Source organism: Macrosteles quadrilineatus, unplaced genomic scaffold (assembly GCF_028750875.1).
Source record: "Macrosteles quadrilineatus isolate MER2022 unplaced genomic scaffold, UCM_ALF_1.0 Scaffold_1__1_contigs__length_201487025, whole genome shotgun sequence".
In the NCBI taxonomy this organism is placed as follows: Eukaryota; Metazoa; Arthropoda; class Insecta; order Hemiptera; family Cicadellidae; genus Macrosteles; species Macrosteles quadrilineatus.
Window position 1 is genome coordinate 62,844,052 of NW_026542594.1, and position 9,595 is coordinate 62,853,646.

Below are 9,595 nucleotides of genomic sequence, written 5' to 3' on the forward strand. Positions count from 1 at the left end.
TTAAACCAAATTATCCTGACGTTAAGTAGGACAATTAAATTATGTTGCGTTATAAGTATTTAGCTTAATACTTGTTCTATCAACACGTCCTTATATTTAACAGTTTCATTATATGTCTTTTTTTGTAGGAAGGAACGCGAGAATACCATGGAAGGAGAAATTTTGATCTTTTAGAGAAAAAACCTAATAAATAGCTTTTTTTATCATAAAACAATGGCTGTTGTAGAATTTAATTATAAGTCATCGGTAAACTGTCAATGAAAAAAAATAACTACATCACTAATTTAATTATTGTTAATTTGACCGTCCTGACAATTTTGCAGAAAAAAGGAGAGATTCGATCTCATGGTTTATCTTAATCAGAACTATAAATCATAAAACAAGCTCCCTATTAAGTTAATAATATTAGTTTTTCTTGTTATTTTTCTTTATAAAGAAAGCGGTGGAAAATTCCTCAAGTATTTTATTTTTACAATATTTTTGTTACAACTCTAAAAACTTCTATAATAAAATAATTATAACAATAAATTCTATGGATTCTCTTCTAAGAAATAACGTATCTCAGGTTTATTTTTGGTGCCATCATTTATAAACAGACAAAACATTCGCTGTGTTTTAAAGGTGTCGTCATCAACTTGAATTTTAACATCCGAATAAAAAGAGCTTCAAAACATAACAACTCAATTTAGGACTGAGTTAAACATTCTGTATTAGTAAAATAACTTGTCCATATATCCTACAGGTAAGCCTGGCACTTTTACATGTCCGACTAAAACCATTTCCATGTCAAACCACATGTATACGTTGCTCGTCTACATTAGCCTATGTTGAAAGGATTAACAAGTTTTTAAACTAAAAATGCATAAATTAATTTAGTAAATTATGCTATAAGTTCCTTAACAGTAACAATATACACATTTTTGTTATAAATTCCGCAGTCAATGTTTATTAATTTTACAAATAAAGTCCTTTTTACAGTTTAGTGTCAATTAATAACCGCTTATTATATTCATTAATGGCGTATTGAACCACTTGTAAGGCATCTTAACGAAATGGAAAGTGTTTGAAATATCTTTTTTAAAATTAGATTAAAATAAAGATCAATAATATTGTTGAAAATTAATAATCAAAATATTATGTTAACGTAATATGAACTTGGTTTCCTTTTTCTCCTAAATGGATTAAAAGTTTATTTTCCAAAAATATGTTAAAAGTTAGTTTTTATCAATGCATGGACCCATTGAAGTTATTTAAAGACCGCAAATATCAACACGCATTTACAAAAGAGGTAATTATAAATGTAATTCTTACATAGAAAGTAAATTCGTTCTTTTTTGTTGTTGCAAACTACTTTGCTGAATGTTTGCAAAGCACTTGAAATGAGAAGTTGTATATATTGGTTTCGTCAGCTAAGAATCAAAGATTGAAGGAATGTTTGCCTCCTAAATGACATTAACTTAAAGATTCTCTCTAGATTACTAATCATAGGTCCATATTTGCAAAAGGACTGCACATAGGATATATACCATCAAAATTTGATAGGCAATTAAAATACCCCGTTGCTGGATTGTAAGATTTTACTAGTGCAAATGGGAAATAATACATACAATACATTTTAAGTTTGAACAAACATTAAGTGACTTAAATAATTTTATTTAGAGGGTCGTATTCTTTTTGTCTTTCAACAAAATTTATTCATACTATCAAAACCAACAATCACTAATTGGAATTATTTCTTGCTCTAATTGAGCTTACAATTAAAGTTGCCACTCCAAAGCACAGCATTACACACTCCCAACAAACAGTTAAGTTACATTTCGGTTATTTAAATGTTTATTTTTCAATATAAAATTAGTATGTTGGGTTTTTTTATTGTGTACCACTGAAATTGCGTTATACAAGTCAAAGTACATTGTTTCTGTCTAATTAATAACGACTATAACAGCTGTGTTATAAGTCAGCTGACAAAAGGACTGTCGTTGAGGACGTTCAACACATCCTTCACAAGAGAGACAATAAGAGTCCTGAATTATGCATGAACTTCTTGCCTCGAAATTAAATTTGGAGTCTTAGTACTTTGTAGGACCGTAGAAGACTTGTAATATGACGCCAATGTTTAATTTGTAGATGAAACAGCATTGCAAGTTTTTTGTCGCTATATTTAAGAAGTTTTTGAAATTTTTTAAATAACAACAAAAATAAAAAAGCAAATAATTTTTATTTTATGAAATATTAATAACTGAAGCACTTTAATGCTTTGAGCGTTTCTAAATGATTGATTTTCTTAAATTGTGGTACAGATTTTATTGTGGTGAATCTTTTAACGGAGAAACCTATTTAAATCTCTGACTTTCCAGTTTGTTTCCAAATACGTTGGCAAAAATGTTAAGTTTCACTCCAAACTGAGAGAAACAGCATTTAAACACAGGTAATATAAATAATGGCTTATGTTAGTTACAGATCAGCATGGGAATATGTTTATAAACAATATATCATATTATATTACATTTGTACAGTAGCTATAGTTGAGTTTGAATACAGATTTATTCATAACATTTTTCTTTTGTAAAATATATATTAAACGGCTGTCACCAATAGATAGCTTTCCTAGCACGCAGTTAATAGTTTTTTTTTATCTTTTTATCACTAGTTTTGAGGAATGTATTACACTCTACCGAATAACAGAGTGTCCAAATACAAAAAAATTAAAATCGTTAGTATTGCAATATATTCAAACTGAACTATATCCATTTTCAGCTTAGCATTGTTTCAGAACCATATACAGAAATAGGATATAGCTTAGAAATTGATGAATACCTAATTAAACACATTCTATCCAGTCACAGTCTATACAAATTTAATGTCGATAATTCAAAAGCTCCCTAGAGTAACATTAGAAGCGTCTACGACCCCAAAGCACATGTTTCAGAAAGTTTCTCAGAGCTAAGATTATGAAATCTCCAAACATGGCTCCAGGGAGGTTATTATTCACTAGCAAGATAACACGTGAGGCAGTTTCTAAGGTCCTCCTGACTTATCGTTGAGTTTTTTCATTCAGGGATCGGATATTTCACAGAACGTCAGAAGTTTAATTATCCTTTGTGAATAAATCATTTTTAAATATATTATGAATAAAAGGTGACTAACTGTAGTTTGTCAACAAACACATAGATTTTAGTATATTTTTAGAGTTGGGGAGAAGGCTAGCCTAGGTAGAAGGGGCTTCGTTGCCTGAGGTACCGGGTTCAAATCCAGCCAATCAATATTTTATTTATGTGATATGCCAAAAACCCAGTAGTACTAGCCTGAACTAATTTGTAAAACAATTCCGGTTCAGAACTAGCACCCTAGGATTTGAAGATAGGACATAAAAAGCATATAAAAAGAGTAAATATACTATTTCACGAAAAAAAAACCCTTACAATGCTTTGACTCGTATTTCTTAATATTCTTGTTTTTCGTGAAAAACATATTGACAATAAAATAGTGAAACTGTTAATATCTTAAAACTTTTAATAAGCTCTTAAATATGTTTAAGCTGGTTGCAATTACTGTATAATAAAATCTATTTTACAATTATTCCAACATTTCTGTGTGGGTCAGGTAACATGACATATTTTGAAACGAACTTAGATATCGTTGGTACGCGTTTAGGTTTAACTGTTAAAAAATCAGACAAGTATATTTTTCTACTGTACCAGCTCTCAATTAGTTTTTTTCCAATCTGCTAAATTCACGGTTGAGAGAAAACACTAATATTCATGAACACTTTGAAAACATATGGTTTTAGTGTAGGGTGTAAGTAGTTGCTCAATTTGATTGGATACTAAACCGACAACGACGCTATTTTACTTGACACAATGAGTTATAAGAACCTAACTATTTCTTGTACATCGGTCACATAAAACCATGCGTATATCTGAATAACGTCAAGGTATTATACTAATGACACCATGTTAAGCTCTCAAAAATAGCGAACGCGTATCATAATGGACACGGGTGATTTTTTTATCACGAACAGGCCAATGTCGAACCCTATGTGGTAAATTTTCTATTCATAAATTGTATTGTTTTTACAATTCAGATTGAATTGATTTCATTTTTGTAAGCTGATACTCCATATAAACTTTTGTATGGCAGCATATACAAATGCAAGTTATGAAATTTTCAAAGCAGGTTATTCCATAAAAAAAAACTCCAAGTGTCTATTATAGTATTTCTTGACACAATAAATCTTTTGGTGTGTGATGACAGGGATAAAATATTCTCACAATTTTATGTACATGGGTTGGGTATGTTTCGAATGGGTGGTTTGGTTGTTACCTTACAGGTAAATGACATAGTGTTTCGATTTCCTGGGTGGAGATTGGCCTCTTCCTAGTTGACTGTGGGATAAGATAGGACAAAGGACTTTGACCCCTAGTATATTTAATATTTCTTACTCATATTTCGAAATTAAATACATTAAAACTTCATGATACGAAATATCAATGATATAATGACACTAAATAGCCCCGTCACAGCACACCTGAGGGATACAACGAATTTCATTTTATTTCTATTGTATTTATAAGAGATTGAGTTTAGTATACAATATACATTGTTAATATCGAAGGATCAATGTTGCCCAAGGCAACTTGAGATTACATTCTACTCCTCAGCCTCCATTATCTTCGTAAATACATCGATGTAGCTTCTTACTCTAATAGAATGGATTTTTCATTATTCTAACTAAATCAATATAAAATTAAATTTGACTCTTTATTTCGAACTTATAATAGCATATAAAGTATCTGAAATAATAATACAAACCAAAATACTTTATTATTCTTTCTCTTTGTTTTGTCATGTTTACATATGTGTATGATGTAAAACATTTAATTTTTGTTAGTCAACTAGATAAATGTTTTTAAACAAAACAAAATTGTCTTTACTAAAAAACATTTTTAGTCAAGTTAACTTTGCATCGGCAAATCCTATTTTATTGTTATCCAATTGTTGTGGTTTTTATTATGATGTTACATTCGTTGTTTCCCTATAAATAACATCTACAGTTTTACAAATTAAAAATTGTGCAAAGTTTAATGAATTTGAATTTAATATTGTGATACAGTAATGGAGTGAAATGTGGGCTTTCTAAATAATTTTAACAACTGGTCGTACAAAATATATAAATCAGGTGAAACTGGCTCGGAGGCTGGTTCATAAATGTAAATGATATACAACAATTTCGTTTTGGGATTTTGTTGGCTTAAATAATGGCACATTATAAAGAAAATATTGTTCGTTACACCACTTAGAATTGGTTTTTAACCGTAGATTAGGGTTACTTTAGCTCGTGTCGAATATTGTCTTTCTATTCAGTTGAAGACTAATTGTGTCCTCCTTTTTGTAGTAAAACTTTAGAAAGCTTTGGACAACACAAAGGTATTGGTCAACAGATTTAAAGTAAACCTAGAGTTGTATTATTCAGTCAATAGTAAAACATGTATCCTTTTCACTAACATCAACCACGGCCATTGATGTGGCTCCTTTAACGAGAGGGTGCAAACCATTAAAGCCACATCTGACAGTCAACTGCTCTTTTTGTCGGGCATGTTACTGAGAAAGCTATTGCAGCCAAGCTAACAAGCTACGATCAAAGAACATGGGTTAAACTTTAAAGAAAACGTTTCAGAAACAGAACACCTAGTGTTGTGTTTCTGGAAGGTAGGCTCGTTTGAACCAAAAATAGAGATATGGGTCGATTTGAAGGATAAATTTCATTCCAAGGAGTAGGGCTAAACTGGTGGTATGAAAAAAAGCTTTGCTAAAAGTTGTTTGTGCATTTGATGACTAATGTTTTAAAAAGAAGTAGGTTTAGTTTGTGTACCTTTTATTGTATTCTAATTTTTTGTTTAAAAAACTTAGATCTCATAAATCTTTATCACGTTTATGTTTGTCAAAAGGTTTTGAACTATGAACTGTTCCAGTTCAATTTATATGTTGTGATAGTAAATTCTAGGTTTTCTTGATATGATAGGAGTTAAGCTTTTTTGAACTCCCTTTATATGATTTTAAAATGTGAATGCATTTATAGCATTAGAAAGAAATTTTGTGTACGTCTGTTATGCAAAGTGACATTTTCTTCACTACTATTAGTTTAAAAAACATGGTGGTTCCTCAAAATCTTGCTTTGCTCAATTTGCAATACTATTTTGTTCTGTTTTCCTCCGGGACTGCAAAGAGTAGTAGGTACATTAAAACTTAAACTTTGCCTGCTTACACAACTGAACGAATAAAATTTAGGCTAAGTTTATTTTAATCGATTTGTAATCAACAGAAAATTGCCAGTATGTAGATTAAAATTATTCTCAAATGTATTTATACAATTAAAAATAAACAAAAAAAGTTTAAGTTGAAAACAATCTTATTTTTTATTTTCGAAGATGACTAATAGTCTATAAATAAAAAGTATTTTAGTTTATTGAAAGTTGATGCTGGAAATGCCATAGTTTACATTTTTAAATTTATTACATTTTAAAACATTAAATAGTAAAAACAAAGTTGGGAAATTCTTTCATGAGGAATCAAACATATATAATTTGTAAAGTTATATTAAAATGTGTTAAACATCATTAACATTTTTGTGTGCTAATTAACGACCAGTACAATCAAGCAAAACTTTATTTTACAATGTGTTTATCTAAGTTTTCCTTAATTGTTCAGTGGTTTCTGAGTATTTTTATATATATATATATATCTGTAAATGTATATTTGCGAGTGTGTACAAATAACAAAATAAATAACCTATTCCGATCCACTGGGGAAAGGACGAATTTCGTAATCAGGTGTATAAACATTACCAAAAGCACTTTAGCTCTACAAATCTGCAGAAATATCACTTTAAGCTGCGGTAATAGCTTTTTTAAGTACTAATCTAATGATTGTAAAAAATAAATTGTTTAAAATAATTTTAATTAGTATTTGGTGTTCACTTGCTATATGTAGTACATTATAATATCTTATGTTTTTATTATCATACAATTGTAATGTTTAAGTACTAGGATATACAATAAATATGTATAAATAAATTACGTTATTTTAATTAACAGTTTAAGCTGTTCCTAAGAACATTATACATAATATCTTAGGAAAATCACATATTTAAAGGGTACTTTTTGACATGAATGATTTATTTCGTCCTTAAATTAGTGCATTTAGCTAATAACATTAATGTTTTGCACACCTATAAATGTCTAATACTCGTAGGATACTGATTATTTAAATCAATATAAAAATAAACCTTAAAATCAACATTAATAGTTTCAGTTAATACAGATATAAATAATCTTACTGTGAAATGAAAACCAAGCTTCATATTAAGTAGATTTGTAACATTTGCAGAGAACGATGAAAAATGCATTTCGAATATCAAAGAGACAGCTGCTCTAGTAATGTGAATTCAGTGACCAGAAATCAAAGTGCTATTTGTTCAAATTTGACCATATGCATATGACGTTAATAAGCAACAAGGATGAATCTTTTGTAGAAATAAATTGTTTAAAGAAACTATTACGATTGATTGAAGACCACATTAACCTAATTAGACCTAATAGGCCTAATTGTATAAATTTAGTATTTAAGCATTATTCTAAATATTAGTTTACAATAAGGGTTTTTCGAGAATAAAGTGGATAAAAATGTTATAACGAGATTGCATTGAGAACAAAAAGGTCAAAATTGATGTAATATATTTGCATATTGTAATGTAATTTATTGAAGAGCTGATGAGTGTTAAATCAAGTCAGAGTTGACGTAAGAATTTCAATTTGTTTTAAATATTTACTTTTACATAGTATCATTAAGATCCATATATTACCAAACAATTTATAATAAATACTGTGGATAGCAAAAATCGAATAAAAATAACTACTCAAGTTTGGAACTACTTTTTTGGGTACTCATGGGAGAAATTAGTGGTGGAAGACGTAGGCAGCGTCGTTCCGATCAGACGTATCTAGTAAATTAATAGCTGTATGGAAGAGAGGGTGCTAGGTAATCGGTGAAATAATTACTTGTCTTGAAATTATTTTAAATTGCTTCAAATTATTACCTTATTAACAGTTTAAAATAGTATTCTGCTTAAGAGGTTAAATGTAGAGTACACAAATCAAAACTAGGTTGCCATTTGATTTCTCAATCTTGACCGACTTTCAATGAATACCTACAATTGACCGTTATTTCGCTGTAGCCTACACATTTTAGAATCTCCTTCTATCCCTGTAAGCATGGAAATATTTTCTCGCACTGTTTTTTTTTTTATAAAAATAAATATGATTTGTTTTATCTATATATTAATTTGAAACTGTTTTTCTTTGTCACAGCTAATTTGAGAGAACGGCTGGGCGTAGAAACTCGGTAGGGGTGTCTAAAGAAAGGTCTTAGCCTATAGATGAGCCATCAAAAGAGAAACGTGGTAAATTCCCTCGGGGCTCTGCCCCAGTGGCCTTTAAATTTCCATCCTATGTTATTCTTATGGAGTAAAAACGGGGGTTTTGTCACAGCTAATTTATGAGAACGGCTGAGTGTAGAAACTTGGTAGGGGTGTCAAAAGAAAGGTATTGGCCTGTAGGTGAGCCCTCAAAAGAGAAACGAGGTAAATTTCTTAAGCCTCCACAAAGAGGCCTGCAGCCAAATTATAGAGCAAGGTTCATGCATAATGCAAAACACATGGTATGTGTTGTTTTTGTGTTCTCACCAAGGAGCTCAATCAAAAACATGTTGTTTAATATAATTTTGCCGTTTATAAAAAATTACTGTTAAAAAATAATCTCTACTTATAAATAATAAAATAATAACTACTTATGATGACACCTTAATAGATTATTTTTACCATTTGTAAAATGCACGTTAGGGGATAAACATGTGATCTTACCACTTATCGGAATTTAAATACTTGTCATTGTGGTTTTTGGTGCGTTGGTGTAAACAAATTTGCTGAACATCAAGAATGGATCATCGCTAATATAAGCTATTGTCGAGCGAAGTAAATATTAAAACCATACTTTGTATTTAGTTATTAAAACTCTTATTTAAATATACATTTAAAAAACGGTATCAACAATCTAACACATACTTTCTCCCATTAGCTTACAAATAACCCTTATAAGCTTAGGAAAGCGGTGGGAAAAAGTATGGTATTTGGTAGTTGTGCCGTTTTGTTTGGATGTAAAAGGACTTTGCCTACGACATTTTTTTTACTAGCCGTTTCAGCTCGGTTCTTAGAATTGAAAGATTCACTTTACAGATTTTTTTACTTAATTAACAGCATTCTTTTAATAAACAGCACGAGTAACAGACCAATGAGGTTCAAGGATTGAGAGAAAAGGAGTAAAATTGTAATGCTTCGAACTTCAAATAATCAGCTGTTAAGGCCAATTTAATTGTCATGAGTGGTGTATTTAGTGTTTGGTACAATGATTCGTTGCATCACTGTCAGTGGCAATGAGGGCTCAAAACGAAAACTTAACCTCCCTTACAAGCTATGAGTAGTGATTGTTAGTAATAAAAAAAAAACTGTCGCAGGTAAAGTAGTTAGTGTACACAACTCGCT